Below are 7351 nucleotides of genomic sequence, written 5' to 3'. Positions count from 1 at the left end.
CCCCACTCACGGCTTTATTTCCATTCCATTTTGTTCCCCAAATTCTTTTCTCTTCAGATGGGTGTCTCTTATTTTCTGTTTTTCGCATATTTTATCGTTTATTAGAGCAGATGAGATGTGTCACACTTACTGGTCCGTGTGGCTCAGAATGCTCACTTGCGGCCATGTTCCCGAGACTGACTCCTCGAGCCGCTGCCGCCTTCCTTCTCTGTCTCCTTTCCTTATTTTTTCTTTTTTAATAAAACCAGCCCACTTTAATGCTTTTGTCCAATTTAATAAATAATCTTCTGATGACTGCAGACATGTAAGACCGGCTATATTCAGAAACATCACAGTCATAATGATGGCTTCCCAGACTGCTGAAGCGTCTTCAGGAATTACAAGAAGTTACTTGTATGCGACGGCTATCAGACCAGTAAGACAGCATTTCATGCAGTCATCGTTCTCAGGACTGTCGGTAACGTGGGCATATTTCCCCAAAATAACCTGGCCTTTTTGTGTCCCAAGGCCCAACTCGCTCACGTTCACCTCACTGACAGTACCTGTGGTGATAACACCCAGAGCTGTATAGAGTGGGGATGAGGGACCCTTCTTCACGCCAAGTATTGGCAGGCTAAAGGTGGCTTTCAGCTCAGGATGTGTTACGTGGGCCTTCTTGAAACATAAGCCCATCAGCCTAATGAGTCTTTCGTATTTAGGTGGTTTTCTAGTAAAGCCGTCTCCAACAAAGCAGCCTTGTGCAGCCATCCTCTTCCATGCCTTCTTCCTGCTCTTTCCTATTTGAATAACTTTTAACACTTCTGTTTCTCCCTGGGCTCGAACTTTGGGTAGAGCGACTTCCCATTTTCCCGCTTTCTCTTTCCGTTTTGCTGAATCCCATTAGAAAGCACTTTAGCTCCGGACAGAGAGGCAGGTGCTGCTCCTTGTGGAGTCTTTTCGTCACTCTGTTTGCGGCTCCCCTTTCCACGCATCTTGAGAGCCTTGTACTTCCTCAGCATGGCGCTGTCTGTGACAGAGCTGAGCCTTCAGGCCCATCATTTTTTTGGTCTTCTTTGAGTAGGCCTCTCCACTTGACTTTGCTTCTTTCTCTTTTTCTCATGGTAATCCAAATTGTGTCCATAGCGTTTACAATGTATTCAACATATTCATTTTGTGGCATGATGATAGCTACAGTGTCATGGAGAACAGCCTCCCAAAGGCAAAGTTGTCAACTTTCAAGTCTCAGAGACTCACAAGTGGACCTGGCGCAGGCAAGAACCAGTTTCTTTCTGTTATGGTATGTTAGGGGTCTCTAGAGAGACATAAGCAATAGGACACACACACACACACATGCACACTTCTGTGATATACAAAAGGACCAGAAGAACTGACACACGTGACTATGGAGGCCACATCCCATGATAGCACAGCTGGAAAACCAGGAAACTGGCTGCATGGCTCAGTCCAAGTCCAAAGGCCTTGACACCAGGGAAGATGGTGTAACTCTCAGTCTGAGGCTGAAGACCTGAGACCGGGGAGCCCGAGTGCAAGTTCCAAGTCCAAAGGCTAGAGAACCTGGAGTCCTGACACCCAAGGGCAGGAGAAAGAGGGTTCCTGTTGCGGAAAGAGAGCATTCACCGCTCCTCGGCTGCTGAACAGCGCCATCGCACGCTGGGTGGAGTGGACCTTCCTTACGTAGCCCAACGTGCACATTTCTCCCCAGAAACACCCTAAAGACACCCAGACGTGACACTGCCAGCTCTCTGCGCATCCCTTAATCAGCCAAGTCGACCCTTAAAAATTAACCATCGCATGTAGGTTGATACTTTTGTATTCTTTCCCCATATTTTTTTCCAAAAGGAGATCACACAGGAAAAGTATTTAATCATCTATTGGGATTAACCCTCACATACATAAGTGAGCCTGTTTCTTTTCCTGCTTATTATTAATAACATCGCTACTCTAGTAGCATCCATATTTTTAACTAATGTGATGTAAGTTTCCCCTGGAACTAAGGTATCCTTTTGAAAAAGGGGCCGTGCCTTGTGGGTAACACTCCACCTCTTACATTCCTTTTTGGATATCTCGCAGACACAAAATACTCATTTCCTTGGAATGTCTTCCATTTCTGTGATTAAGAACAAAATTTTTGAGGCTAGCAGGTGGCATGATGGTTAAGGGTGCTGGACTTCTTCATGGCCGACTGTGGTTCGAGTCCTGGCCCTGCCAGTTTACTTTCTCACTTCCCTTTGCTCTCGCTCTCTCTCTCTCACTCTCACTCTCTCAGTCTGTCCCTCTTTGGTCAAATTAACATAAATAAAGTTAAATTTTTTTAAAAAGTACAGAAAGGCTGAAGAGACATGACTTTCACACTAAAAGAATTAAAAAAAAAAAAGATATTTAATAATTCCTAGTAACTCTCGCAGAACCCAAACTAAGAAATGTAAAACATTTTCTTAAAAGATCATTTCTTCAGGAAACCAGCAGTTAGTGTAATGGTTATGTCACTGGACTCCCATGTAGTTGACCACGGTTCGCGTCCCGGACCCAGTAGCTTAAAACTCAAGCCGGGCGCATGTGCGTGCGTGCCCAAGATCCCGAGAGGAGAATGGAGGAGAAGGGATTGCGGTGTGACCATCCCCTCTGGGGGGGTGATTTCTCGCTTTCTGTCTCTATGTCTCTCTCTGTCTGCCTGGCGAGCGCATGTGCCCTATAGCGAAAAAAAAAAAATCATTTCTTCAGAGACAGAGAGGCAGAGAGGCATCCCCAAAGAGGTCTTCACACCATGATCCACCCCCAGCCTCAGCCAGCCTGGATCCTGTGCGTGCACTCTGCCAGGGTACACAGGGAGGCCTCAGGATGCAAACTAGGGACCTTTCCGTGAGGGGTCGCGGGAAAGTATTGGGTTACCATTGACTGGGTCACCACTCAGCCCTAAATGTAAACTTTGAAAGATACTTCAGATCCTGGGTCTGGCAGCTTGAAAACAGTGGTGCGTGTGTGTCCATGCCCCAAATCCCAACATGATGGAGAAGAAGGGATTGTGGCATGACCACGCCCATCTGGAGGTGTTCCCCCCCCTCTGTCTCTCTGTCTCTCTCTCTGAAGAGCTCACATGCTCTCTGGCAAATGAAGACACTTCGTTATGTTCACGACTGTTGGTGTAATTAGCCACGAAACACCTTGTGGACACAGGAAAGGCATCAGGTCATTTTCTTCTAAGCAAGACCTATTCGAGGGTTACTCCCCTTGGTGTGGTTAATGAGGCTCCTCAAATATCTGATTCAACTGTCAGTTAATGGGTAAAATCCCCTCAAGTGCTTTTTCTCTAATTGTTCCATGAAAAGGGGACCGATGGGTTCTGTATACAAACCATACTTTTTTTTTTTCCGGAGAGGTTTTTTGCTATAGGGTACGTACGCTCGCCAGACAGAGAGAGAGACAGAGAGACAGAAAGTGAGAAATCACCCCCCAGGGGGGATGGTCATGCCGCAATCCCTTCTCCTCTATTCTCCTCTCGGGATCTTGGGCACGCACACACACGCACCCGGTGTGAGTTTTAAGCCACCGGGTCCGGGACGCGAACCGCGGTCGACTACGTGGGAGTCCAGCAACATAGCCATTACGCTAGCTGCTGGTCCCTTTTTTTAAAATAATGTTTTCAAAATGTCTTCTGAAAGACCTGGTTCTCTAGACAGACGAACCAGGCAGGCAACCTGGAGGATCATGACCCAACGTGTGTCTCCACCCGCCAGGCTGGAGCTGGGATTTTGTGGTATTCGTGGCAGGTTTTGGGGTTACAAGGTGTTCGTTCCTGAGAAATGTGGCAGAGACAGGACAGAGTTTTAAAAATTAACTTGCTAACATGTATGGCGCTGACTGGGGTTAGCTGGCTTTCACCTCTCTGAGACAATGTTCTGCAGCACCGGGCACAAAGCGAGTCATGCCAGACTTAGTGCTGCCTGGTGCGACGTGTGTGGCGGGCCCAGAGCTTCACCGCACCGAGGCCGTGGGCCCAGGAGGGGCAGCACCGATACTTTGTACCTGCTTCGTTTCAGAGGCAACTCTTTGATTCTGCGAGCATTAAGTCGCTTCCTTTCTAGATTTGGTTTCATCTTCTGAAATGCGGTGATCACAGACAAGAGGTTCAAGAGGTTCGCTGTGGATCGTGAGTGGGAGAGGGGTTGGCTTGTGTTTGGAAGCGGCCTTCGCTCTTACACGGGAAAATACAAATAAGACCACCTTAGGTTGGCCTGCATTTTACAATATTTTTATTTCATGGCTCTCTGAAATTTGAAACATTAGAAACTTTTGGCTAGGTGATCTGCTGGCTTTGTCCAATTCCCAAACTTCATTACTTACGTCCCCCACTACTGGTCAGAGGTAGTCTTGGGGAGGGGAGGAGGGGAGGGAAGGGGCAGAAAGAAGTAGAGAGTCCAGTCTGCCCTTCCAAGGTGGAAGACCATTTCCTGGGAGCTCAGGGCTTATCTCTCCCTTTTTTTTTTTTTAGAGAAAGAGATATTTTTGCTATAGGGGGTTGCGCTTGCCAGAAAGTTAGAGACAAAGAGTAAAAAATCACCCCCCTTCCCGGGAGGAGATGGCCACACTGCAATCCCTTCTCCTCCATTCTCCTCTTGGAGTTTCGAGCACACACACACATGCACAAGGCATAAATTTTAAGCTTCCAGTTCCAGGACTCGAACCACAGTCGGCTATGTGGGAGTCTAGTGACATAACCATGACTCCATCTATTGGCCCCTTATCTCTTCCTTAAATCTTTATGTTAATTTTTTAAAGTTTATTTCTTCCATGAAATAGGCGGGAGCACACGCTCACTGGGCTCCTGCATTGTCGGCCACCCCGATCTCACCTGGCCCAGGTCTCAGACACAGTCACATGAGCCCAGAGTGCTCTGGGAAGGGCTCGGATCCAAACCCAGGGCCCCTTCCACGTGGGACCAACTACGCTGTCGCTGTCCCACCGCCCAGCCCCATCTATCTCAACGTTTTTAGCGCAACTCACACTGCCACAGCGAAGCGTAGTCCAGATCATTTACACCAGTGGTCAGCAAGCTTTTTCTACGAAAGGCCAGAGAGTTAACATTTTAGGTTTTGCAAACCAAGAGGCAACATCAAGGCTGTTATGCATACACCTGTCTAACCAGAGAGAAGACCAATAGCCACAAAATTTTGACTAACTTCTTTTTTGGGGGGAGAGGTTTTTGCTATAAGGTGCGTGTGCTTGCCAGAAATACAGAGAGAGACAGAGAGACAGAAAGTGAGAAATCACCCCCCCAGGGAGGATGGCCACGCCGCAATCCCTTCTCCTCCGTTCTCCTCTCAGGATCCTGGGCACGCACACACACATACCCGGTGTGAGTTTAAGCCACCAGGTCCAGGACTCGAACCATGGTCGACTACATGGGAGTCCAGCAACATAGCCATTACGCTAACTGCTGGTCCCAATACAAACTTTATTTAAGGACATTGAAATTTGAAGTCGATATAATTCTTACTTGTTATAAAAGATGATTTGTTCTGTTCTTTTTTTTCTTTCAACTTTGCAAAATAGTAGAAGCATTCTGAGCCCACCAGCCACACAGGAACAGCTGGAGGACCAACCACATCTGGTGTGTGGGCTGCAGCCACTGTCACGACCTACAGGTGATGTTCATGTCCGGGACTTCATAAGCATCACTGAGAATACCGTGACAGGGTGAGGGGAGGAGAGGCATAGCCCCCTCTCTCAATGCCCCATGCCCATGAAGCCCATCTGGCATGAAATATGGCACAGGGGTTGGGGAGGCAGCTTGGGGTCAGGCTGCCTGGGTTTGGGCCCCCCAGCTCTGGTCCTACCTGCCTCTCACCTCTTATTACCCCAGTTTTCCTTCTCTTTGAGAGAGCGATACAGCCCCTCCCTCTCGGGACTGTTGTAAGACATAAATGGGCACCAGCAGTTGGCGTAATGGCTATGTCACTGGACTCCCACATAGTCGACCGCAGTTCCAGTCTCAGACCCAGTGGCTAGAAACTCACATGGGGACATGTGTGTGTGTGTGCCCACGACCCCGAGAAGAGAACAGAGGACAAGGGATTGCGGCATGGCCATCCCCCCTGGGAGGTGATTTCTTGCTTTTTGTCTCTCTCCAGCAAGCACATGCACCCTATAGCAAAAACCTCTTGCTCTTACAAAAACAAAAAGGCGTAAGGGGACCGCGCACAAGGCAGGCAGTGCCCAGCAGTGTCCTTCTCAGTGCAGGGCTGGAAGTGCTCGCGCCATTGAGTCCTGAGGGAAGTTGTCTCCTCTACTGCATCCTACCTAGGGGTCCTGCAGCGTCTGCTTATCCACGTGAGTGGGGAAGGCCTCTCGGGCCTGGACTCAAACCCTTCTAGGACAGAAAAAAGAAAAATAGGACCCGGAGTTCACGACCAGCTCTGCCTCCCACCCACAACACGCAGATGGCAGGCTTTCTTAGCACGTTGTGTATTCCCAAACGTACCAGAGGACCCTGCCTGCCACCTCCTTTGTCACCTTTGTCAGAACCAGTCATCTTTACGCTTGCTGTCATCCAGAAAATGAAGAACGGGTGGCTGGTTTGGATGTCTAGACTAGGGATGCCTCTCTGGCTCGGAGTGAAGGATAGGAAGTGGCACCCGCAGTGAGATGTCTGACAGAACGTGCGGTGACAGCGGCTTCTGGCCGGGAAGGAGGAGGCTCTGCAGAAAGCAGTTCTGGGCGCCCTGCTCCTTGCCTGGGGGCGCACTGACCAGGCCCAGGGCCAGTTGCTTAAGGCAGACGTGCAAGCGCAGCTCATGGCATCTGTCTGGCACGGCTCGGCCCGGCCCCTACTTGGTCAGCTCTTCTTTTCACACACACAAACTTGTGCCTCAGGCTATTGGCCGGGCAGAGAGACTGGCAGGGTCAATAATCATAATGCAAAATCAACAGGCCTGCTCAGTAGGGTGTTAACCAGAGGGCACTTCTGTCAGACAGCACAGAAATGGGCATACTGTGTTTGCAGAGTAGGAAAAAGAAAGATCTAAGATTATTTGGGAATTACCTTCTGACCTACTAATGAACAATAAACGTGTGTGTGTGTGTGTGTGTGTGTGTGTGTGTTTCCCAGTCTTTGTAATGAGCAATAAAAACGATGTGCTTAATGAGATCCTTTATTGGTTTTGAGAATGAAAAAGATCACTTTTTTCCTGCCTGCCAGTGCTTGGGGGGAGATAAAGAATGGAGAGACGCACTTGGGCCTGCTGGTGTGCAGCGGTTGAGGTGCTGGATTCCCACCTGGCTGCCCCTGGCCTGGCAGCTTGAAACTCACGCCAGGGGCACGCATGCTCAAAACCCCAGGAGGAGAATGCAGGAG

At 49.0% G+C, this 7351-nt stretch overlaps 1 pseudogene; it reads right to left on the bottom strand.

The window, feature by feature from the left end:
* Positions 1–387: 387 nt before the first annotated feature.
* LOC102478669 (ribosome biogenesis protein NSA2 homolog pseudogene) lies at positions 388–1159 on the bottom strand (annotated as a pseudogene).
* Positions 1160–7351: the final 6192 nt, after the last annotated feature.

Source organism: Tupaia chinensis, unplaced genomic scaffold (assembly GCF_000334495.1).
Source record: "Tupaia chinensis unplaced genomic scaffold, TupChi_1.0 Scaffold000066_1, whole genome shotgun sequence".
Taxonomy (NCBI): domain Eukaryota; kingdom Metazoa; phylum Chordata; class Mammalia; order Scandentia; family Tupaiidae; genus Tupaia; species Tupaia belangeri.
This window is presented reverse-complemented; position numbering and strand designations above follow the sequence as displayed.